General features: G+C 32.2%; 1 protein-coding gene across 1 annotated transcript in view; it reads left to right on the top strand.

The window, feature by feature from the left end:
• LOC105251729 (probable multidrug resistance-associated protein lethal(2)03659) overlaps nt 1-27,026 on the top strand; it is a 469,824-nt gene that overhangs the window by 193,065 nt on the left and 249,733 nt on the right. Inside the window, exon 2 of the mRNA XM_025414600.1 lies at nt 22,628-22,690. The gene's annotated coding sequence lies outside the window, so the exon portion shown is untranslated. The remainder of the gene's footprint in view (nt 1-22,627; nt 22,691-27,026) is intronic.

A 27,026-nucleotide genomic window follows, 5' to 3' on the forward strand; every position in this document is an offset into this window, starting at 1 on the left:
GAAAGCTCTCGAGATAAGCTACAGGAATATGCAATAAAAAATAGGGGTTCCCATTTAAGATTTCAAACTTGCCCCCCCTCACCGCCCAGGGGGAGGGATGGGGAGGTTGATTTTAACGTCATTGTACGTCCCTCTCGAAATGACGAAATTTTGATTCTAACCATTTTTTCGTAGTGTGCTTATTTTTCGAGTTATTTGGCTGCCTAAGTTAAAATGGGTCACCCTGTATACATATACATATATATGTATATAAAAATAAAAAATATATACACAGCTTCTTACGTATGCATATACACACATATGTTTGTGTGTGTGTGTATATATATACAGAATGTCCTATTTATATAATTTATAATTATATAATTAAAAATTATATATACAGATTGTTATACATATATATATATATATATATATATATATATATATATATATATACACACATATACATGTGTGTATACAGGGTATCCCATTTTAATTTACTAATATTTTTCTGTTTCTATGCATTTTACAATAAAATGTTTTAAATAAAAGTATGGTTCCGAAGGAACGTGAGATAATACCATTAGTTTTGACCTTGTACAGTCATAAAGGTTACTTTCACTTTAAATGATAAGATTTTTTTACATGACTATATTTTTTTACATATTCTTCCAGCTTACAATTAGTGGACTTTTCAAAATTACTATAAAGTAATTTTCGAGTTATAAGGCTTCAGCGTTGCAATATTGCCTCTGAGATTATTTTTCAGGGCGCACATGCAATCTGCATCTGATACATATATCTGATAGCACTAACTATTAATAACTACTAGAATTTACTGTTAGTACTAGTAATCTATAGCTTACGTATTGTTGTATATATTTATATGAAACTATATAAAATGTATAAATATAAAATATTCACATACATTTTTTATATCTTAAAAATAATAAAATGTATTATAAAATATAAAAAAATTTAGGAAATATAGAATGGACCCATTCCCGTGAGAACGCAACCACAATATATATATGTATTTTCGTTTCTCTGATTGCAAACAAATCAGTTGCATTGAGGCATCTTCTTTTTAATAATATTAAAAGTTAAGAAAAGGCGACAATTCGTTTTCTATTATAATATGAAGAAAATGTTGTCTCATATATTTCACGCGATTGGAATATCTTTCATTTTTCCACAAGGATTTCCTCCTAAGGCAACAGTTGTAGCGAAAGCTGCAACATAAATTCCATAAGAAGTGCTATCAGGTTATACGTAAACCTTTTCAAATATTATATTACTTGCACTTATTTGTAGATAACGACGATGAATGTAATTTTTTTCTTTAGGCACCAATTTGTTGTATGTACAATCGGGTAAACTATCGTACACTCGAAGCGTGGTGCCGTCAAAAAATATACATCGCCAGTGATTACTGCAATTTCCTCCAATAATTTGTAAGCTTTTGTCGCTACGACTTGCTTCAATTAAATGAGAATATTTCACATATAACACACTTTGTGTTTCAAAGTGAGATTTATCTTCTATTACGCGTAAAAATTTATCCAATGAATCGTCGTTTATTAAACTATGTACAGGTGATACATTTTTCTGTACTGTTAAATAAGATATAGAGCGATTATCAAAAAAATCTTTTTATTGTGCCATTTCCTTTTTAGTTAGCTCTTTTTTATTTTGCGAGAAACTAACAACGATGCAATCGTTATCTTGTTCCGCACTCAGAGCAGGAAAAGTTGCTTCCATTGGTAAAATATTGGATTTGCAACATTGATTTTCTTTGATATTTTCGTCTTCTATATTACATTCACGACGATTTTTTAATTTTTTGGCTACTTCTTGAGCTTCTATTATATATTTTGAATTTCTAATAGGCATATGTCTGTTATGCCGACTATCCAAGATTTCTGGCAGCATGCAATCAAAATAGAAACGTGTTAAAAAGGGCAGTATTTTACTATTCCAAAATTTATTATCTCTATCAACACGTATCATTTTTAAGCTTTTTGACGTCCACATAGCGAAAATACAATAATCTCGCTGCGTAATATTTAATTGGCCTTGAACTTGATAGAAAAATTTATGATTCTCATTCATCTTATCTAGATTTTTCTTATCAAAAATGCTTTTTAATTGAGGTAGCTTTACAGCCTCTTCCGCTGTTAAATGCTCAGCTGATTGAGGACATTTTATTTCTACCAGACCATCTTTATCTATATGTCCGTCAGGAGAAGCACCTAACCATGTATTTACAATATCAATGAATAATCCGCAAGGTTTAATCTCCTTTTTCAATATTTTGGCCAAATCTTTTTTTGCAATTTTTTCTCTCTCACGACCATATTTCATAGCCGCGGTATCAATAGACGTAGGAAACAAAATGTTCTTTACAGTTGCAGCGCAAGATGTTGTCGGTTTCATGCGACATACGATTCCAAAATTAGACGCTGTCAACATTTCCTGTCTCAACGAATGCCACAAATCTGATTCACTTTGATTTGTTGTGTCACGTTCGATTTATCCCATTATCAGACAACTTTTTCAAATGATTTTTTCGAAGCTGCTCAAAAACATGAGGTGGAAGATTTGGTTTTCGTGATTTCGGACCATAATAACTATCTATCCTTTTTTCTTTTTTATATTTTTTTGACTTTCCCTTTCGAGATTCTCTGGTTCTTGCAACTTTTGCCTGTCGTCGTTTTCCAGAGTCTCGACAAGGGCAGGAACATTTTTACCCATACTTTTATGCACTTCCGTAAGAACTTGTTGGGTATTATGTTGCACAACTGATCGCTACTTTAACATTATAACCGCCTTTGTTAGATTGATTGACACGCTTTCCAAGAATTTCTTTGCAGATTTGCTCATTGAACGGGATTATTCAACAGGATTCAACAGGATTATTAGGACTTGTACCAATAAACTGTCTGAATATTTGCTCAAAAAATTTATAGCATGCTCTACTTTCTGATAAAGACAGTGCTTTTTGAGAAATGGTACGTAATTTTTATTTGTTTTATCACAGTCTTATACCGCGTTCCTTACATCGTTTATATTCGCCAATGTCTAGGAATATTAAGTATATCTTTTTGTAATTCTATAGCCATCTTATGTTCAGGTATGCATATTTTCTTTTTTTCGCAAATTTATTGCTTTTGTTACCTCTCTTCGTATATTCAATATGTTGTTTTTTACAACATTTCGTAACAAAACAAAACCACGCTTTCTACTCACTCCTTTTTGTTGAGTTGTCCCTGCTATATTTTTCAACTTTTTGCATAGATTGCGAAGCAAATGATTGGTGCATTCTATTTTTCTAACAGTAATTTAATTTTTAACAGTAATAGGTTTTGTTCGCTATATGGTTTGCTATCAAGAATGGCCTGATAAACGCTACTATCACCATCGACAATAAGTGTTCTATAGAATTATCCATGCATTTCGAGACTCTTTTTGAAACCTTCTACAATGGCGTCGCTCTCCATGCGCATAGAGGTCTCATTACGATCGAAATTTTTGTAACATTTATGATTTTTTGGTTCTGTCCCGTTTCGTTCCACTAAATCACAGATGCAGCAGTATTTGTTGCGGACACCAACAAAAAGTACTTTTTTCGTGCGATAACCAAGTATAGCACCAACACCGGAAAGTGAATCATAGGTGGTACCATACGATCTCTTCCCCAAACTACCATCTGCTACTACGGTTATATACGAAATGCCGTTTATAATTTCGTTTTTCTCAAGAGCTAATTGTTTTTCAGCTTCGGCAGCCATTTTCATATTTTCTAAGGCTGTTTTTTCAAAGTCATCGATTATATTATCTCGATTTTTTATATAACTTTTTTCGGACATAGATGGAATATTCATGGCTGCAGCTCTTCCAGCTGAGCAAAACCAATTCCACCTGTAATTGTTCCTACTACAGTAGCCGTATGATTGTCTAATGCACCGACTCTGTGGGTTCTGACTAAATGCTAGTTTTGTAATGGCACGTTTTGCAATAAAAGAAAAACTGCGTCTTAAACCCATGACGACAAGAGTTTACGAGTGTTCAAGAATTAAATCCACACTCTACTCCTTTTTTGATGATGTTGATATTCTCTACGGATTTCTTTCCATAGAAAAGCAAAGTCGACAATGCGATGGCCTTCAGGCAAATTTTCTTTGATATCATCTTTATTCAAAGAGCAAGAGAAAAAGTTTCTACAACAAAATATTCGTCATCTTCGACACCATTTTCTACATTGGATATATCTGTATTTGGCACCTGGTATTGCATTTCTTAGATATTAGAATCCATTGTATCGGGAAATGATTGTACCGATTTTTCAAAAACAATGGATTCATCATAATGCATGCTTTTGGAATCATTTGAATCATCAATATCCATGCTTTCGGAATCATTTGAATCATAAATATCCATGGTTTCAGAATATTTGTTATTATTGCTAAATTCTACATTTAACTCTACATTAGACATACCTGTATTTGATTCCTGATACAGCATTTTCGAATCCATTATATCGGTAAATAGTTGTATCGATTTTTCAAAATGGATTTATTGCTAATAGCCTCAACGCTTCTCAAGTCAATTGATTCGTCATTATCTTTAAAAAATCGAATATCTTGTTCGACATACATATTTGTATTTGACTCGTGACATTGCATTGTTGAGATATTTGAATCTGTCATATCGGGAAATGACTCTACCGATTTTTTTAAGTTGACGGATTCATTGCTAACATCTTCAATGCTTCTGGAGTCAATTAATTCTTCGCTATTTTTTAAAAATCGAACATCTTGTTGGACATTATACATACCTGTATTATAGTTCTGTTCTGTTTCAAAAGCTTTTGAATTCATCGTATTGGGAAATACAATGGATTTCTTAAAATCGATGGATTCATTGCTAACAATTTGGCACATCTCCGACAACAAGTTTTTTATGTCTTGCTCTCTCTTCTGATTCACTAATAACTTTCGCCTGCAAAGAAAAATTAATAGATTAGTATTTTGTAAAATATTTTTATAAAAATATTAAAATATTCTTGAAAATATAAAATCTCTGAAAAAGTACAGTCGTTTGTTTAAATCTTTATTCACTTGTACTATTAAAAAATAAATTATTTAGATAAATAATAATAATTAAAATAATTTATTATTGATAAAATAGATAATACTTTGATAACATAAATACTAATTAAAGCGCACATGCAAATCGCATGTAGTGTTATATTTTTTAAAGTTACCAGCACACGAATAGATTGTCTCTGGATAAAATTTTTTTAATAACCAGAACGCACATGCACACCGTTTCTGGGATAAAAAAAGTTATCAGCACACGAATAGACCGCCTCTGGATTTTATATAACCAGCACACAAATAGATCGCTTCTGGATTTCAGATAACCAGCACACGAATAGATCGCCTCTGGATAAAATTTTTTCAATAATCAGAACGCACATGCACACCGTTTCTGGGATAAAAAAGTTACCAGCACACGAACAGACCGCCTCTGGATTTTATATAACCAGCACACGAATAGATCGCCTCTGGATTTTATATAACCAGCACACGAATAGATCGCCTCTGGTACTAATTATTACAATAGTAAAACTACTCTTTATATTACTACAACTACTACACTACTACTAATACTCTATAATTTTGTTATATATAAATAAAACAATTTTTTTATAAATTATTTTCAGAGATTTTATATTTTTAAGGTAGCTAAAAAAATACAAGAAGGATTTATGCATTTCTGATTATATATTACACATCAATGTTGTTAATTTTATTTATTTTGATATAAATATCCTTTTTTATTAATAATCTCGTCACTCTATCATAAATGAAATGCATAAGTCATTCTGTTTTCAATAAATTCAAATATATAAAATTATGTATAATGTATAAAACTTTATATTTTAATATTATTCCAAATGTTTTATTTTAATTATCTCAGATAAATAAAAAAAAATGTGGAAAAATTAAAAAATGTTTCCGAGAAAAATTATATGGTTGTAGAAGAATATATGATGGTACCATTGGTTTATCCTTGGATAATTGCTTGAAGATCGCATAAAGTCACCTTTAGTTTTTTAAATAAATCCACTATTTTTCATTACATATTTTTATAGAATTCATATTTTTCTTTGATAACTGTGTGTTTTTTTACACCAGTTGATTTGTGTAATTATTCTGTGCATAAAAGTATTAGGGTAAGATTATTGGAAAATTAATTTTTTTGTGAAATATTTTGTATCTTATGTCAAAATACTGAAACTTTGAAGCCTTATAATTCGAAAAATACAATGAAAAAATATTTTATTATAGTGTGTTGAAAAACTATCCAGATAAGCTACAAGAATATGCAATAGAAAGTAGTTTTCCATTACAAAATTTAAATATAATTTTTACAATACCTTGACAACACTTTCAAGGTTATACTAATATTGCTACGTAATGCGTTACTAACCAGACAACTTTTGTCTGAAACATTTTTCTCTCTCGGGTTTGGTTTTCGAGATATTCGACTGGATGGATTAAAATGGGACACCCTGTATATACGAGATATTTTTTATAACAGATCTAAATGGTAGAAGCCTTCTAACTAGTCTTATAACTCAAAAAATTCTTATTTCATGATCGTGTTTTCAAAAGCTCTGAAAGTGAACTATAAGACAATGCAGTGAATTGGTTGTTCTTAATAAATTTTAATAAATAAAGATGACCTTTTAATGATAATTAATTAAACGAATGACACCATTTTATAGCCCCCTTCGAACCAAACAACTTTTATTTAAAACATTTTTCTCTAAAAGGTTTTATTTTCGGAATATTTGGCCGTTTCCGAATTTGTGGAAAACTGTAAAATATATTAAAATAAAAATTTTTTTTAATATAATAATTATGAAACAATCATATATATATGAGAAATAAAAAAATATAAAAACATATAATTAATTTAAAAAAAACAATTTAAATTTCATTTATAATTATAATAATTTATAATAATTTTATTTAATTTATTAAATTAATTAAAAAAATTTTTTAATTTTAAAATTTTAAATAATAAATATAATAAATATAATAAATATAATATTATAAAATATATAATAATAAATTATTTATATAATTAAATATTATTGTATATAAAATTTTTATAAAAAGAACACAAAAATTAACACAAATTTTATACAGCGTGAAATATCAGAACTTTGAGTGTGTAAAGAAGATCAAATAGCTAAGAAAAAAATAATCTACAGATTTACTCATTTTTTCTTTGTGTTGTAAAAAATCACAAAAAGATTAATATATTCAATATGTACGCGATATATTGTCACAGGTGTAATGAATTCATATGTAGATTTTTGAAGAGTAATAACTGAAATATAATTCGTAATAGAACAAGAGAGATGTAAATATAAACAAATAAAAGTAAGCAGGCTGCGTTTATTTATAATTTTATAATTTTATTTTAGGGAACTTTTTTTCTTTATTATATATTTGATTTCATAATAATGTAAACAAAAAATGTGAAGCAGTAATAAAATTTATCGAAAAGTATCATGAAATAAATATTACAAAATATAAAATTTTGTACAGTAAATCAAAATTCTCAAAATACCTATTTTACAATGAATACACCAATATAGCAAAATAAAACAAAAATAAGCACATTTGCAAAAATTATTAATACATTTATTTTTAATCTTTACGCACTCAAAGCTTGGAATCCATTGAGATATCTCTCTGCCTGGATTCGAAAGCAAATCTGAGACGTTGCAATACTCTCTTACTTTTCTCTATTTTTCTTTAATTGCAATAAATAAAAGACAGAATGAATATGTCAAAAGAGGCTCCAGATTTGCTTTGCCGAACTCAAGCTTTGTATAGTATATAAAATTTTGTTAACTAACCTTTTTATCCATCCTTTACTGAATGAAACTCTGCGGCGAGTGAGAGGCAAACATTTCTCATTATATTTCTTTCCCATCACTGTCACTTCGTCTAAAGGTAAAAAACACTAACAAAAAATACTACTACAACACTTCACTACACGTATACTCCGTAGACACGTTGCAACGAGTAACACGTTTTCTAGCGTTATTATCGCGAACAACGTATGTATAGCAGTACGCGATGCGCGCGATCTGTCAGGTCATGCGCGTAATAGATATTATTGGCGCGTAAACGAGAAAATAATAATTACTACAGCTCTGGTTTTATTCTGTTTTTCGAATACGTATACAGGATGTTTGATATAATAACCGTTTCGGCATATGACGAAAAAAACATTTACTTGTAGGAAATGTTTACATGTAAACTTGCTATTGTACATAATGATATATATATATATATATATATCATTATGTACAATATATATATATATATATATATACAGGGTGTCCGTCGATTTTCGACCTTAATGAAATAAATAAGTAGATTGGCTCGAATTAAGAAGGAATGACCTGTATTGTTTTGGGATTGTCGCAATAATTAACAAAATATTAAATAAAAAAGATCGGCCAATCTGCGTGAGTAAAAGCGCGCGGCGACGAGAGTCGTCCCACTGTAATCCGATACTACGAGCGCGGCGAAGCGGTGGGCGGGTCGCTCTCCGAGACATGATGGTGGTTTGCGATATATCGCAATACCGCGCCGAAAAATGACCCGTCCCCCTTTTTCGTGGCAAGAAAATGATGCGCTATCATTTCCACACCACCTTGCGGTAGATAGCATGGTGCGCTTTTTTTATAGTGGTTTCCCCCATAGGCCTATTCCACTCTCAATTTAAAAATTATTCAAAATGCCATTTACTATACGCTGAATATATCGTAAATGTAAAAAATTAATGGACAGTACCTTTATAAAAATTGATTCGTGATTGAAAATCCCTCGATAAAATGTATTGCACACGTTGATAATGTGATACAATGATAAAATTCTTCAAGAATTCTTTCTTCATCTCGTACACGAAGACGCACTGCTGGACCGGTTATCCCGATATTATGCACGACACTCAGTTTCACATAATTATTGCACAACTCGTAAAATTGTACGGCCACTTGGTTTTCGTGCACGCCCGAGAAATGATTCCATGTAAATTGCGGCCGCGCGATGAGTATTTTCTCCCGCTAGCCCGTATGCCACAATCATGTCCGTATATTCCTGCAGAGTACACTTCATTTTCTCTGTTAATTTACTACGCAAACACAAGATTTTTATTAAAACGTCTTAATTGCAAATTACATATTTTTTCTTTGAAACAACTATGTGTTTTCTTTACACCAATTGATTCCTCTCATTATTTTGTACATAAAAGTATTAAAACAAGATAATCGAAAAATGAATATTTTACTAGATATATTACGGTTTATGTTAAATTAAGAAATGATTTCAAGCCTCATAACTCGAAAAGTACTCAATAAAAAAATATTTTATTATAGTGTTTTGGAAAGCTCTCGAGATAAGCTACAAGAACATGTAATGAGAAAATGTAGGTTCCATTTAAGAAATTGAAAGTGACCTTCATGTGACCTTCAAATAACTCTTCAAGGTCAAACCAATGGTACCATCTTATATCCCCCTAGAAACCATACAACTTTTGTCTGAAACATTTTTTTGATTTTTCATTATTTTCCGAAATATTTGGCTGGGGAAATTAAAATGGGCCACCCTGTATATATATATCATTATGTACAATAGCAAGTTTACGAAAAAAACTATATATATATCATTATGTACAATAGCAAGTTTACATGTAAATGAATAAATACGTTTATATATATGCCGATACAGTTATTATATCGAACATATTATATCAACATGTATACGTATTCAAACAAAAGAATAAAATCAGAGCTGTAGTAATTATGAAACACTCCGTCTAAACGGTTTTTAAAAAAATATGAAAGTATCCGAAAAATATTTGAAACAAAAATATATATGGTTATTATATGTATAAATCGTTATGTATATCAAGTTTACGTGTTAACATTTTCTATAAACGTCTTTTTGGTGAATATAAACGGATTTATTTCTTTTTATCTCTCTCTCTATTTTCTTTCTTCTAGCGCAAGATGTTTATAAAAGAAAAATATTATAATCTATAATGAAAAGATAAATTTAAATTTACGTATATTTTATACACATTTGAATAATTAATTTATTATATAGCGACAGTTTGTTCACTTGATTATTTTATCGCGTTACTTACAATAATAAATGAAGACTAAACCAAATGTAAATTTGAATGATAAAATAGTAGTTTTTGAAAATTTTATTATATTAATAAAGATAATTTAATTAAATTAATAAGAATTTAATAAAATATAATAAAAATAAATTAAATATGGAGAAATTTTAAATTAAAAACATATCAAATTTAATTAAGTTTTTATTAAATTTTATTTTAATTAAATTGTACGCAAAAGAAAATTTATCTTTTCATTAGATTGTAATATTTATCTTTTATAAGATAAGTATTTTACGTTAGAAAAAAGAGGAAAGAGAGAGAGAGAGAGAGAGAGAGAGAGAATTATTATTTTTATTATTTCCAACGATGCTAAACCGATATGGCGATTGTTATCACCGAACACATGTAATCGCGTCTTTGATTGCGACTCGCGATTTAAAACAATCGAAAAGCCGGCTCATCAAGAGAGGCGCATGTGTAAGGAACGTGTTGCATGAGCCTGCTTCTTTGTGTTGAGTGTTCAATACAGAAGCTGCGTTTTTGTACGTTCACGCTCTGAAAGCATAATTCTCTTCCTTACTCATTGCAAGTGAAAAAAAGATAGAATGCTTATTTCGGACCGTGAGCGCCCAAACCGAAACAGCCAGAAGCATCGGCGCGAACACGACACGAATATTGCCGAATTTGGCCGATCCGTTCGCCGAGCCGGCTGATCTTCTTCTATTCCGTGGCACGTGGCATGTAGAGTGTGCAGTTTTCCTGATCATTCCAGAAAAACCGGATTATCTTGATTGATTGCATAATAATTGCAATATTAAACAATAGTGGTTACTGGAATCGTACGTCGTACACATAGGTGTTCCTCATATCCTTTGGATCGTTAAATAGATTACAGCAGCAAATTGATAGCAGCGCAAGTATGGCAAGACGTAAGTATATACATCAAAGTTCAATTGTATAAATATAATTACATCTCCCTCTCTCTCTCTCTTTCTCTCTCTCTCTCCCCTTCCTTCTCTCTCCGTACATATATATATATAGAAAAAAAATTAATATAAAAAAGAATAAAAGAGAATAAAAGGGAATTCTCTCTCTGCATATACATATATATGTATATATATATATATATATATATATATATATATATAGAAAAAAATTAATATAAAAGAGAATAAATTAAATAAACAAAAAAATAAATGGAAATAAATTGCAATACATAACTTACGTTGAACATTTCACATTAGAACTTCTACGCAGTGTTATCCTTGATAATTTCTACACCCTCAAGTTTTGTTATTCTTTTTTATGTGGAAGGGCATGGAGGACAGGGCAAAGATTAATCTTTGCCCTATCCTCCATGCCCTTCCACATAAAAAAGAATAACAAAAAAAAATATATATATATATATAAAAAGAAATAAATTGAAATGCATACCTTTTTTTTATGTTGAGATAGAACGCATAGATAGGAGTTCATAGGGCTTTGCCCTGTCCCCCATGCCCTTCCCCATAAAAAAGTTCTATTGTGAAATCTCCAACGTAAGTTATGTATTGCAATTTATTTCCATTTATCCACACGCGCGCGCGTGTGTGTGTGTGTGTGTGTAGGCAAATGATTATTTTATGAAACTATGCTATTTTCCTAGAGAAGTAACATTTGCTTAAATACTTTTTAGGAAAATAGAAAAAAAATTAATATAAAAGAGAATAAACACACACACACACACACACACACACACACACACACACACACACACATATATATATATATATATATATACACATATATATATATGCAAATAATTCTTTTATGAAAATAGCCTATTTTAAATATATATATATATATTTATACGGAATATTTTTTAATTAAAAACAATTTTCTTTTTTAGCAAAAAGTCAACGAATTCCAACAAGGACATCTACATCGGCAACATCTACGGATGTGCCATCTTCGAATATGTCGTCAACGCGATCGGCATCTTCTTCAGGTATGCCATCATCGGCATCAAGTGCGACAATGATATCGTCTTCGATGCCACCGATAGCGTCGATGAAGGCAACGTCGCCCTCAGTAAGAAGATATACGCAAGAAAGAAATGCGCAAGCAGAAAGACCCTTGCAAAAAAATAACAACAAATTTGTCCAAAAGGTAAATATTTATGTTTAATTTTGTAAAATGTTTATATAAACCTTTTTTTGCACACTTCATACATTTGTTTTCTAAAATATTTCTTCCCTTTCTCATTCTGCATATATACTCTGTAGGTTCTTATAATAACTTAATAATAAAAAATTTGCATTGAAATTTACATATAAATGTATAATAACGCATGCATACATATACAGGGTGCTTCCGCAACATACAGATCGGTAAGTCGGGTTGCCTATCTGACGATCGGTCTTCTTTCACCGACCTCGCATAATTGAAAAATAATGAAATCAGAGGATCGATCATGTAATTTTTTTTCGTGAAAAGTAAAAAAATTCCTTGATTGATACCTTGAATGCAAATCCATAGGGAATGAGGAAAGAAATCAGCTTTTAACATTGATATAGTGTAATTGTAATATTTAATAACATAAATAACATTATATTTAAAAACATAAATAACTTAAATAACATTAATAACATAAAATGACACAATTGAAATATAATAACACAGATAAAATATAATGAATTTAAACAAAAGCTATTTTTTAATGGTTACAATATATGCTCAATGTAACCGTCATTCTCTTCTAAACATAAAGCAATCCTCCGCATAAAATTTTTCCTTGCTCTCCGAATCATCGGAGGAGTGATTTCCGCACACGCGTTTCGAATTTTATTTTTAAGATCTTCTGGATCTTGCAGTTCATTCTTATATATTTTTTGTCGCAAAAAGCTCCACGCAAAAAAATCCATCGGCGTAAGATCGGGAGAGCGTGGTGGCCATTCCTGAGGACCATATAGTCCAATCCATCTTCCCGGAAATTTTTGGTTCAGAATGATTCTCGCCAAAAAAAAAGTATGAGCGGGATGTCCATCCTGTTGGAACATCATTCCTAATCTATTTGCTAGTGGCACATTTTCGAGTAATTCATCAAGCCGATGAAGAAGAAAATTCGAACAATAATTTGCCGTAATTCATTATATTTTATCTGTGTTATTATATTTCAATTGTGTCATTTTATGTTATTAATGTTATTTAAGTTATTTATGTTATTAAATATTTACAATTACACTATATCAATGTTAAAAGCTGATTTCACTTTCCTTATTTCCTATGGATTTGCATTCAAGGTATCAATCAAGGAATTTTTTCACTTTTCATGAAAAAAAAATTGTTACATCACTCCTATGATTTTATTATTTTTCAATTATGCGAGGTCGGTAAAAGAAGACCGATCGTCAGATAGGCAACCCGACTTACCGATCTGTATGTTGCGGAAGCACCCTGTACATAATACATACTTATACATATACATATTTATATATACAAAGTTTACAAAGTTAAAATTTGTGGAAGTTTATATATTACATGAAATTTCAAATTGCGTCTATTTTTATTATATTATTCTCCAATATGTATATAACGTATATACACTTTATAAAATTATGACTAACAAGTTTATAAAGAGCTTACAATAAAATTTATTTTTATATAAATGTGTATATACTAATCAATTTTTATTATTGAATTGTTATAAAAGCTTACAGAGTATATACAGAGTGAGCCAGGAGAAATAAAAAGAAATATGTACTCCGGCAAAAAAAGGGATACACTTGAAAAATAGGAAAAAATTATGAAATTTCAAATTTCCTAATTTTTTCCTATTTCTCAAGTGTACTGCTTTTTTTGGCGTAGTGTATATAAGTTAAATAAGTTAAATATAAGTTAAATAAAAAACAAATACAATAAAATTATTTATATATAAATGTATATTTAATTATAAATGTACATTTATGTATAAATGTATATTTAATTATGTATATTTATGTATAAATGTATATTTAATTATGTATATTTATGTATAAATGTGTACACACACACACACACGTGTGTGTGTTTGTGTGTTATTGCATCTTTTATATTTTTAACATTTATTTTATCATGTTTCAGAGAATAAATGAAGCAGTACGACGGACATTTAACAAAGACAAAAAAAAGAGATATGCCCGTGGTGCATACGTGACATCACCAACATACCCATACGTACCTATGTACGCACCGGCACCTGCATCGCTATCATACGTATCGGCGCCAGCACCAGTGGCGTATGCACCAGCGCCAGCACCAGTGGCGTATGCACCGGCGCCAGCACTAGTGGCGTACGCACCAGCACCGGTAACATATGCACCGGCACCAATAGCAGCCCCTGGTGCAGCAGTAACATATGCACCGACACCAGCATCAGTGGCGTACGCACCGATATCAACATATGCAGGAACATATGCGTTTTCAAGGCCATACACTTCTGATATTTTTGCATATTTGCTGCGATCTTTTTAAATTTTTATTTATCTCTCTCTCTCTCTCTCTCTCTCTCTCTCTCTCTCTCTCTCTCTCTCTCTCTTTCTATATATATATATATATATATATATATATATATATATATATATTCATTATAGTATATTCATATATATTCATTATAATATATTCATTATATTGTATTATAAAAATATCTGAACAGGTGTTATACACCGAATATGCATTTGATTCGTAACATATTCATTAGGCATATCAAATATCTTTTTTCGGTTCCTCATGGAATAATATCTCTTGTATTTGTTTTCTTTCCAATTTATATATATATATATATATATATATATATATATATATAAGAAATTTCACGGTCACAATATATTGGGACCTCGAATAAGTTCTCGCTGTTTTCCAACAGATGGTGTTACCAGAACTGCGTGCGTGTAATTTAAGATGGTAACACATCTATAGGGAAGTACTATAAGCAAGTTTGAAATTCAGTGTATGTCATTGCGCCGAAGTGTAAACAACTTTTTTTTTTCATAGTGTTAACATGTCGAGTTTCGTGCCAAGAAAAGAGTATTTGCGGGGAATTTTACTGCACTACTTTATTCAAAAAAAATCTGCAGCTGAAGCACACAGAATTCTTGTTGAGACTTACGGCGACCATGCTCTGTCGGAAACAACATGCAGAGATTGGTTTAGACGCTTCAAAAATAATGATTTTGATGTTGAAGATAAAGAACGCTCTGGAACGCACCGAAAAAGTTTGAAGACGAAGTATTGGAGGCATTACTTCATGAAGACTCATGTCAGACGCTAGATGAACTTGCAGAATCATTAGGAGTTGATCACACAACAGTTTCGAAACGTTTGAAAGTATTAGGAATGATTCAAAAGCAAGGACATTGGATGCCATACGAGTTGAAGCCGAGAGACGTCGAACGGCGTCTTTTCACGTGTTAACAGCTGCTTCAACAGCAGAAAAGGATAGGTTTTTTGCATTGTATCGTGACTGGCAATGAAAAATGGATACACTACGATAAGCGTAGAAAATCATGGGGTAAGTCCGGCCATGCATCAACATCGTCGGCAAAGCCGAATATCCATGGTTCGAAGCTTCTGCTCTGCATTTGGTGGGTTCAGCTGGGTGTAATTTATTATGAGCTGCTCAAACCGAACGAAACCATCACAGGAGATCGCTATCGATTACAATTGATGCGTTTGAGCCGAACATTGAAGGAAAAACGGCCGATATACGAGCAGAGACACGACAAAGTGATTTTGCAACATGACAACGCTCGGCCACATGTTGCAAAACCGGTGAAAACCTACTTGGAAACGCTTAAATGGGAAGTCCTACCCCACCCGCCGTATTCACCAGACATTGCCCCTTCTGATTATCACTTGTTCCGATCGATGGCACATGGCCTGGCTGACCAGCACTTACATTCTTATGAAGATGCCAAAAAATGGGTCGACTCTTGAATAGCCTCAAAAGACGTGTCGTTTTTCCGACGTGGAATTCAAATGCTGCCAGAAAGATGGAAAAAAGTAGTGGCTAGCGATGGACAACATTTTCAGTGACATGTTTTTTACGACTTTTTTAAAATAAAGCATTAATTTTCACGAAAAACAGCGAGAACTTATTCAAGGTCCCAATATATATATATATATATATATATATATATATATATATACAGGATGTCAATTAAGTCCCGGGACGGCTGAATATTTTCTCATGTAAGGTATTTTTGAAAAAGGTCAAGGTCATTTCTGAAGTAATTTTCAACGAGGAATTCAACGGTGACCTTCAATTTGACCTTGAGCTTGACCTTCAAGGTTATTTGAAGGTCAAAGTGTTTTTTTTAAATAGGAACCCCTATTTTTGATTGTATATTCTTATAGCTGACCTCGAGAGCTTTCCAAAACACTATAATAAAATATTTTTCCCTCAAGCATTTATCGAGTTATGATGCTTCAAATCATTTCTTAATTTTACATAAACCGTAAAATATCTTGTAAAATATTCACTTTTCGATTATTTTACCTTAATACTTTTATGTACAAAATAATGAGAGGAATCAATTGGCGTAAAGAAAACATATAGTTGTTTTTAAGAAAAAATATGTAATTTGCAATTAACAATTCCATATTTTTTCTTAAAAACAACTATATGTTTTCTTTACGCCAATTGATTCCTCTCATTATTTTGTACATAAAAGTATTAAGGTAAAATAATCGAAAAGTGAATATTTTACAAGATATTTTACGGTTTATGTAAAATTAAGAAATGATTTGAAGCATCATAACTCGATAAATGCTTGAGGGAAAAATATTTTATTATAGTGTTTTGGAAAGCTCTCGAGGTCAGCTATAAGAATATACAATCAAAAATAGAGGTTCCTATTAAAAAAAAACACTTTGACCTTCAAATAACCTTGAAGGTCAAGCTCAAGGTCAAATTGAAGGTCACCGTTGAATTCCTCGTTGAAAATTACTTCAGAAATGACCTTGACCTTTTTCAAAAATACCTTACATGAGAAAATATTCAGCCGTCCCGGGACTTAATTGACACCCTGTATATATATATATATTGTAACCGTGAAATTTCTTATTTTTTTCTGCACGGGGAAATTAGTAAGAGGACCGATGTTGGTCCACGGCACACCTTCGACACGATCACCCTCCGTCGCCTTGGCGGTCGCACAAAAAAAGAACAAGAATTTCTGGGCGCCAGGCGCGAATATCCACGCCGCGCGAAACGCTAATTAATCGCAAAGAAAATCGGAGGGCCGATCATGACGGTCCGAAATCTCGGTAGCTCACGCAAATGGTGTCGGTAGAGGCGTGGAGTTCGCGGAGAGCGGGGGAGAGGAGGTCGAGAACGGTTGTAACACTGAGAGAAAACTAATAGTAATCATAAAAATTCGTAACATATATTTCGTCGACAAAAGAAAATCGAATAAAAAAAATGTATTTAATCATATGGTTGTCATTCCGACATAATTTCACGCGCACAACCAGTCGCAATTCGGTGAAATTTGTTTTATTTACGGCGTCTTATATTACGGCGACAAAACCCGTGAGCGAGACAAGGACAGCGCAATCGATGCGCACGGCTGCGATTAAGAGCGAGCGAGACAGAGCATGGATCACACGGTCGATACGTATCTATTGTGAAAAGCCGGGAAAGACAAATAAATTATTAGCCGACGGATTAATGAGGGTGCGGCAATTAATCGCACCCGCGATACTGTTCTCGTCCGCCCAAGATCTACCCGACAGCAATCGATACTTTGCGAGCCCCGCGCGATGGAATGCGGCAGGACGTACAGCAACGACAATACAACGACGTCACGTTAATACGACGAGTTTCGGTCGAAACATAAAGATTTTCCGACAAACTACGACAGCCGAAACGCACAGATTATGCAAATAACGATGAAATAAGCTCACAACGACGATAGATTTCACGAAAACGCGGACAATTTACAATATACGATAACGCGAAATATGACACGGTGACTGGAGGCGGCGTTTTCCGGGGAAGCAGCGGTCCTGCAACAAAAGCTCGGACGAATCGCTCGGCCCCTCTGTTATTCGCGTGTTTCCCAAAATCGCGAAAGCACGGAGACGTTAATGGCGTATGGACCACGTGCGACAAACGCGCATAATCGATATTATCTGACACGTAAAATCGAGGGCCCGACACAATTCACCCGAGTGGCGAAAGCAGCGAAATTGTTGGCCTTACAGAAAGATCGTTCGTCTCACCAGAATGGTCCTCGAAGATCATCAACAGAAAAAGCTCTCGGTATTCTCAACGGGATCTGCGTCCTTTTGCATCGCTAGTCCGCCGAACAGTGAGGTGCGTGAGGTCCGCGGGAGACACGTCGGCGATCGTTTCCCCCGATTTTCCTCGCCGAATCTAATTGGCGCAGGACCGTGTCGCGCCCTTCGCGGGCCGATTCTTATCACGGCCGTAATTCTGCTGTATGAGCCCCGGAAATTCTCGGCCACAAAGAGAAATACTCTCGGCAGCAAACGCCCTTTGCCCCGCCTGACTTCCTCGAGGCTCGGGAAATCCTCCGGTAATCTCCACAGGGTGACTCCCGTTATACTCCCGGCCCCGAGTGTAGGGCCGGTCCGGTTCCAGTCGGGGTCCTCGCGACGCCGCTCCGAATTGAGGTCTCCCACGGGGATGTTGCTGTGTAGAGTGCGCATCCTCTCTAAGTTTCTTTGAGCCTCCTCTTCCGAGCTGCGGTAATTAAAAGAAATAAATCGGAGGGGCCGGCATGTGTTCGCAGCAGCGAACAAATTTGAATTAAGATGAATTAACAAAATTGATTCACTTGACGTGCTCCATTCTAATCGGCGGAACCCCCGTCCTCACTGCATCTCCTCACATCCTGTCCGCTGTCCTCCTCCCGACGACCGGTTGAGACGAAACGGTACCAAATCCGCTGAAAAGGCCAACACGAAACGCAAACGCAAAACGAGCGCGCAAAAGCGCATACACAAAAAGAAAACGCAAGAGAGAGAAATCGCAAAAGAGGACCGCCGTTATAGCGGAAGGACGCAAGTCCCGAAAAAGGCTCTCTCGGTCGGGCACTTTGCCCCTGTGACGGACAACGCACGGGCGTCACGTCACAATAAATATATATATATATATATATATATATATATATATATATACTGTCTAATATATATACTGTCTTTAAAATTAATTCGAAAGAAAACAACTACAAGAGATATTATTCCATGAGGAACCGAAAAAGATATTGAATATGCCTAATAAATATGTCTTTTTAACGCCCGTCCTACCGCCTTATTTTTTTTCTGAAACATGATAATATATCTCTGTTCAAGCTTTTCATTATAGAAAAATTTAATGTAACAATCTCACATAATTGAAATAATTTTTTTTATAAAAAAATCCTTTTGCAATGTTATTTCATTGAATGGTCAACATAATATTATGTGATATCTCGCCTCTTTACTGTTTGTACAACAATTACATTATTGTAACAACTTAGTCTAAATTATTTGCGATTATATGATTGTAATTTATGTGTTATACAAACATCATATTTGCAAAATTTTACGAAGATTATGCGCCTAAATTTATCGCGAATAAGTAATAAAAAATACATAAATTATAAAATATCATGTCTAAAAACATGACAATGTTCATAAAATTTTGCAAATAAATTATTTAAAATAAGATGTTATAGATATGTCTTGATTGTATAGCACATAATAGTGTTTATATAAAACACTATAGAGATATAACTAGATAAAAATTTATAAAGATTTCTTTTCTTTGAGAGATTCTTGATAGATTCTAGTTTCTCTGACTAAAGGTGCTACAAGAATATATATATGCATAATTAATTACGCAAGCTTGCGAAAATGTTTCTTGCGATTTATAATAATAATATTCATCTTCTGTGTAATGATTCGTATAATTGTATTGTTTGAATTATAATTGTATTGTTGTATGTTTGAAATATATTTTATTTACATATATATATATATATATATATATATATATATATATATATCACGTGTGTCTGTGCGTACGTGCGTGCGTGCGTGCGGGCATGTGTGTGTGTGTGTGTGTGTGTGTGTGTGTGTGTGTGTGTGTGAGATGAGAAAAAGTAATAACCGTTAAGAAAAAAAAAGAGAGAGAGAGAGAAATAAGAATTTTTTTTCTAAGACATTTTTATTTGTTATTTACAAAAAAAATATTGATTATTTTTTAGTCTTATTTTTTTTTGTATGTCGATATATAATAAAAAATATGTTATAACATGTCTGATCTCACGTACTGATATTATTTATAAATACTATACTGATATTATTTATAAATAATTTTGTATATTATACTGAATGTTTCTCACAGTATTATATATTGAATAAATAAGAAACAAAAATATAAATTTTCTTCCCACACAATGATTTATCCTGAATTTATGTAAATACTTTGATATTTTCACTAAATCAATTTGTCACATGTTTTTTGTATTTGGATTCGTACGTACTGTTTTTCTTTTCAATTTTTTGAAAAATAATTATATATAACAATTGATAACTCTCTACAAAATACTAAACAATCCAGATATTTTTAAAAAATAGGAATATTTTTTTTTAGAATTGAGGTTATAATTTTCTATTTTTTTAATTTAAAGAAAAGTCAAATTACATTACAAAAATATATACAAGATAGATACATATAACTACGGAAAGGAAAAGAAAGAAAGAGAGACGAGTAAATGCGAAAAGAACACGGATATACACACACACAAATGCGGTCTCGTACTTTTTTCTTTCGAGTATACGTTCCATTTATTTTTTCTAATTACTCGCTACTAGCTCATTGTCAATTTCATATTTCTTTTACCCTCACTTATATGCTTTCTTCCGCTCTCTCTCTCTCTCTCTCTCTCTCTCTCTCTCTCTCTCTATATATATATATATATATATATATATATATATATATATATATATATTTATATATACAGGGTGAGTCATTTTAATCAATACACTCGAATATCTCGAAAACAGCACTCTTCAGAAAGAAATGTTTCAAACAAAAATTGTAGGGTGTGAAGGGGGACATAAGATGGTAGCATTGGTTTGACCTTGGAAAGTCATTTGAAGGTCACATAAAAGTCACCTTCAATTTCTTAAATTGAACCCACTATTTTTCATTACATATTCTTGTAGCTTATCTCGAGAGCTTTCCAAAACACTACAGACAAATATTTTTTCATTAAGTACTTTTTGAGTTATAAGGCTTCAAAGTTTGCAGTACTTCGATATAAAATGCAAAATATCTCGTAAAATATTTAGTTTTCGGTAGTCTTACCCTAATACTTTTATGCACAGGATAATGAGACAAAACTATTGGTGCAAAGAAAATGTATGATTGTTTATAATAAAAAATGTGTAATTTGCAATGCACTTTTTGTTATAAACAATCATACGTTTTTTTTGCACCAATAGTTTTGTCTCATTATCCTGTGCATAAAAGTATTAGGGTAAGACTACCGAAAACTAAATATTTTACGAGATATTTTGCATTTTATATCGAAGTACTGCAAACTTTGAAGCCTTATAACTCAAAAAGTACTTAATGAAAAAACATTTGTCTGTAGTGTTTTGGAAAGCTCTCGAGATAAGCTACAAGAATATGTAATGAAAAATAGTGGATTCAATTTAAGAAATTGAAGGTGACTTTTATGTGTCCTTCAAATGACTTTCCAAGGTCAAACCAATGCTACCATCTTATGTCCCCCTTCACACCCTACAATTTTTGTTTGAAACATTTCTTTCTGAAGAGTGCTGTTTTCGAGATATTCGAGTGTATTGATTAAAATGACTCACCTTGTATATACATATATATATATATGTTGTCGGCTGTTGGCGTCCCATAATATTATTATTTTAAAAGTTTAGCAGCTTGTATATACAAAGTATGACTACTCCGTGCAAGGGATTGCATGAAAGAATGTAAATAAATTTTAAAAAATGAGTTTCATAGTATAATAAAGCTAATTTCGGTTCACAAAAATTTGCATTTGCACGCGTTCGAGATCGAGGCACGAAAGTGAAACAGATTGTAGTGCCTATCGCGAAATGCGGCAACTAAGTTACAACTGTTTTTTAACTTTTTTCGTTTTTTACTTACAAATCGATTACCTCGTCGTATCTTTTTATGCGTATTTTAATCGTGAAAAAGGATTTGTCATTCTATGTAACCAATACAAATTTTCCAGTGCAGGAGTAAAATAATCGATCAGTCGGTAAAAAAGAACGTTCAGCATCCCCTTAATATAATTATTTAATTTAAATATTGCTAGATCAACATTGTTCATGATAAAAATATATATTAATGATAAAACATAGATAAAAATATATGATAACGTGTCGTTGACAGATTTGAACGTGTTCACAGATGGATAAGAGCTTGGAATTGATCAATTAACAATCAATCAACTAGCATTACTCAGCCGATTCGGTAAGTTTATATATAAACAAATATAGAAATAAATAAATAAATAAATAAATATACATATACATACGTATATACAGGGTGTCCCATTTTAAGTATCCACCTCAAATATCTCTCTCATTTTTGATTTTAGAGAAAAATGGTTCAAACATGTTTTGTATGGTTTCAAGGGGGCCATAAGATGGTACCATTGATTTAATCTTGAAAAGTCATTTGAAGGTCACGTGAAGATTAACTCAATTTTTTTAAATCGCACCCCTTACTTTTTATCACATATTCTTATAGCTGATCTCGAGAGCTTTCCAAAACACTATAATCAAATTGTAAATAATTTAATGTCGCTAGTCAAGTAATCAAAGAATCAATAGAAAAATTGTAGTCGTCCAAACTAGCCAAAAAATTAAGTTTATTATTACGACGTTCCGATCATGTGGTTGTGGTCCTTATCAAGTATACACTAAAAAAGATTTATCAATACATAAATTAACGGTTTGAATACATAACGCACAGAGAATTAAAGTGTGAAAGATTTTCACCGATGTAATAATAATCAGAAGACAACATTAATGGTGAACATGTAAAACCACGTAATCACGTAATACAAAAAAAACGTTATTTAATTAAATTCAAATTTGAGAGAAGCTGATGCGTCCATGTGAGACTTCGTCAATAAACTAAACATAACAGGAAGAAAAGCGGTACTAAGTGACCTTAATAATTTTGTCGTAAATATTACTCAAGTTATCTGTGTCAGTCTGTAAGTTGATTAGATTTTTAGATCTCTTGATAAAGAACATCTCAACTATCTCTCTTTTACGAACGTACTTTTCGTTGTGCAAGATATTCGGTTTCGACCAATTCAAATCGTGTCCGGATTCCAATCTATGTTTGCTAATAGCGGAGTGATTAGACTCATGTAATTTTATATTGTTACAATGTTCTTTCACTCGGGTCCGCAAATGTCTTTTTGTTTGCCCAATGTATGATAAATTGCAATTCCTACAGTTTAATTTGTATACAACACTTGTCTTGTCGTTATTGTGTAAGGTATCTTTACCACATCTGATTAAGTTATTAAGTTTTTTGGTTACTTTGTAGATGACGTTGAAACCACTGTTTCGTAGAAGACGATAGAGATCTTGACTCGTATTCTCTACGTATGGTATAGTGATAAAATGAGTTTTATCTGGATGAGTAGAATTGGCGTCATCAATGTCATTGCAGTCACGATTGTTTAAAAAATTGATTCTTTTTCGAATGTGTCTATGAATAATATGTTCAGGAAAACAATTATTAACTAACGTATCATATATTAACTTAACATTCTCTTGTTTAAAACAGTCGTCAGATAGTAAAATGGCATGGTCAACTAAATTATAAATCGTATTAATTTTATATTTTAACGGGTGATTTGAGTAAAAATTAATATATCTCTCGGACCATGTAGGTTTCCTAAACCAATTGGTGATAAGTTTTGTTCCCAAACGAATGATTTTAACATTAAGAAAACTAATCGAAGAATCAATTTCTTTCTCGTACGTGAATCTTAAACGTTCGTGGTAGTTATTAAAAATGGTTAAAATATCGTCAATTTTTGTGCGTGGTACAATTGTAAAAACGTCGTCTACATATCTGTAATACATGGGGACTGTAAAATTCAGTGAGTTAAGACATTGAGTCTCCAAATCGTCCATCACCATATCTGTCAAGATAGGTGACAGTGGAGAGCCCATGGGTGTGCCGAAGATCTGTTCGTAGAAACGTCCGTTAAAAGAGAAGCAAGTTGAATCCAAAATCAAGTCTATTGCAAATAAGAATTGAGATAAATTAAATTTAGTATTTTTTGCAATTGCGAAACGTTGTACATCCGAGTTACATCCACAACATTCTGTATAAATCTATAAAGAAACCAAATTCATTTATTAAAGATACTTGGTCCTTTGCTCAAAACATAAAGAACACAGTCATTAATGAAGACAACATCATGATTTCTTTGGATGTGACTTCGTTATTTACAAGCGTTCCAAGGGAGTTAGTTGAAAACGCCATTAAAAAACGCTGGGACGACATTGCAAAAAATACTAAATTTAATTTATCTCAATTCTTATTTGCAATAGACTTGATTTTGGATTCAACTTGCTTCTCTTTTAACGGACGTTTCTACGAACAGATCTTCGGCACACCCATGGGCTCTCCACTGTCACCTATCTTGGCAGATATGGTGATGGACGATTTGGAGACTCAATGTCTTAACTCACTGAATTTTACAGTCCCCATGTATTACAGATATGTAGACGACGTTTTTACAATTGTACCACGCACAAAAATTGACGATATTTTAACCATTTTTAATAACTACCACGAACGTTTAAGATTCACGTACGAGAAAGAAATTGATTCTTCGATTAGTTTTCTTAATGTTAAAATCATTCGTTTGGGAACAAAACTTATCACCAATTGGTTTAGGAAACCTACATGGTCCGGGAGATATATTAATTTTTACTCAAATCACCCGTTAAAATATAAAATTAATACGATTTATAATTTAGTTGACCATGCGATTTTAATATCTGACGACTGTTTTAAACAAGAGAATGTTAAGTTAATATATGATACGTTAGTTAATAATTGTTTTCCTGAACATATTATTCATAGACACATTCGAAAAAGAATTAATTTTTTAAACAATTGTGACTGCAATGACATTGATGACGCCAATTCTACTCATCCAGATAAAACTCATTTTATCACTATACCATACGTAGAGAATACGAGTCAAGATCTCTACCGTCTTCTACGAAACAGTGGTTTCAACGTCATCTACAAAGTAACCAAAAAACTTAATAACTCAATCAGATGTGGTAAAGATACCTTACACAATAACGACAAGACAAGTGTTGTATACAAATTAAACTGTAGGAATTGCAATTTATCATACATTGGGCAAACAAAAAGACATTTGCGGACCCGAGTGAAAGAACATTGTAACAATATAAAATTACATGAGTCTAATCACTCCGCTATTAGCAAACATAGATTGGAATCCGGACACGATTTCGATTGGTCGAAACCGAATATCTTGCACAACGAAAAGTACGTTCGTAAAAGAGAGATAGTTGAGATGTTCTTTATCAAGAGATCTAAAAATCTAATCAACTTACAGACTGACACAGATAACTTGAATAATATTTACGACAAAATTATTAAGGTCACTTAGTACCGCTTTTCTTCCTGTTATGTTTAGTTTATTGACGAAGTCTCACATGGACGCATCAGCTTCTCTCAAATTTGAATTTAATTAAATAACGTTTTTTTTTGTATTATGTGATTACGTGGTTTTACATGTTCACCATTAATGTTGTCTTCTGATTATTATTACATCGGTGAAAATCTTTCACACTTTAATTCTCTGTGCGTTACTATGTATTCAAACCGTTAATTTATGTATTGATAAATCTTTTTTAGTGTATACTTGATAAGGACCACAACCACATGGTCGAAACGTCGTAGTAATAAACTTAATTTTTTGGCTAGTTTGGTCGACTACAATTTTTCTATTGATTCTACTATAATCAAATGTTTTCTCGTGAAGTTTTCGAGTCATAAAGCTCCAAATTTACAAAATTTTAATAAAAATACAAAATATTTCGTAAAACATTCACTTTTCGATAGTCTTATCTTACATGATCCAGCCAGTCAAGGCAAGATCTTGCCTTGACTGGCTGGATCATGTTTGGATCTTGCCTTGACTGGCTGGATCATGCTCGGATCTTGCCTTGACTGGCTGGATCATGTAAGAGGACTATCGGAAAGTGAATGTTTTACAAAATATTTTGTATTTTTATCAAAATTTTGTAAAGTTGGAGCTTTATAACTCGAAAAGTACTTCACGAGAAAACATTTGATTATAGTTTTGGAAAGCTCTCGAGGTCAGCCACAAGAATATGTAATAAAAAATAAGGAGTGCCATTTGAAAAAATTGAGGTAACCTTCACGTGACCTTCAAATGACTCTTCAAGCTCAAATCAATGGTATCATCTTATGGCCTCTTTGAAACCATACAAAACATGTTTGTCAACCATTTTTCTCTAAAATAAAAAATGAGAGAGATATTTGGGGTGGACACTCAAAATGGGACACCCTGTAAATATATATATATATATATATATATATATATATATATATATAAGGTGTCCCACTTAGAAGTGGCCATCCCCTTTTATCTTTTAAACTAAAAGAGATAGACCATAACAAATATATATGAAATTAAATGGCTTTAACTGAACTTTATTGTGAGTATAGTGATTGATTACAAAATTTATCTGTATTAAAGAACGGAGAG

Source organism: Camponotus floridanus, unplaced genomic scaffold (genome assembly GCF_003227725.1).
Source record: "Camponotus floridanus strain SB8 unplaced genomic scaffold, Cflo_v7.5 scaffold85, whole genome shotgun sequence".
Classification (NCBI taxonomy): domain Eukaryota; kingdom Metazoa; phylum Arthropoda; class Insecta; order Hymenoptera; family Formicidae; genus Camponotus; species Camponotus floridanus.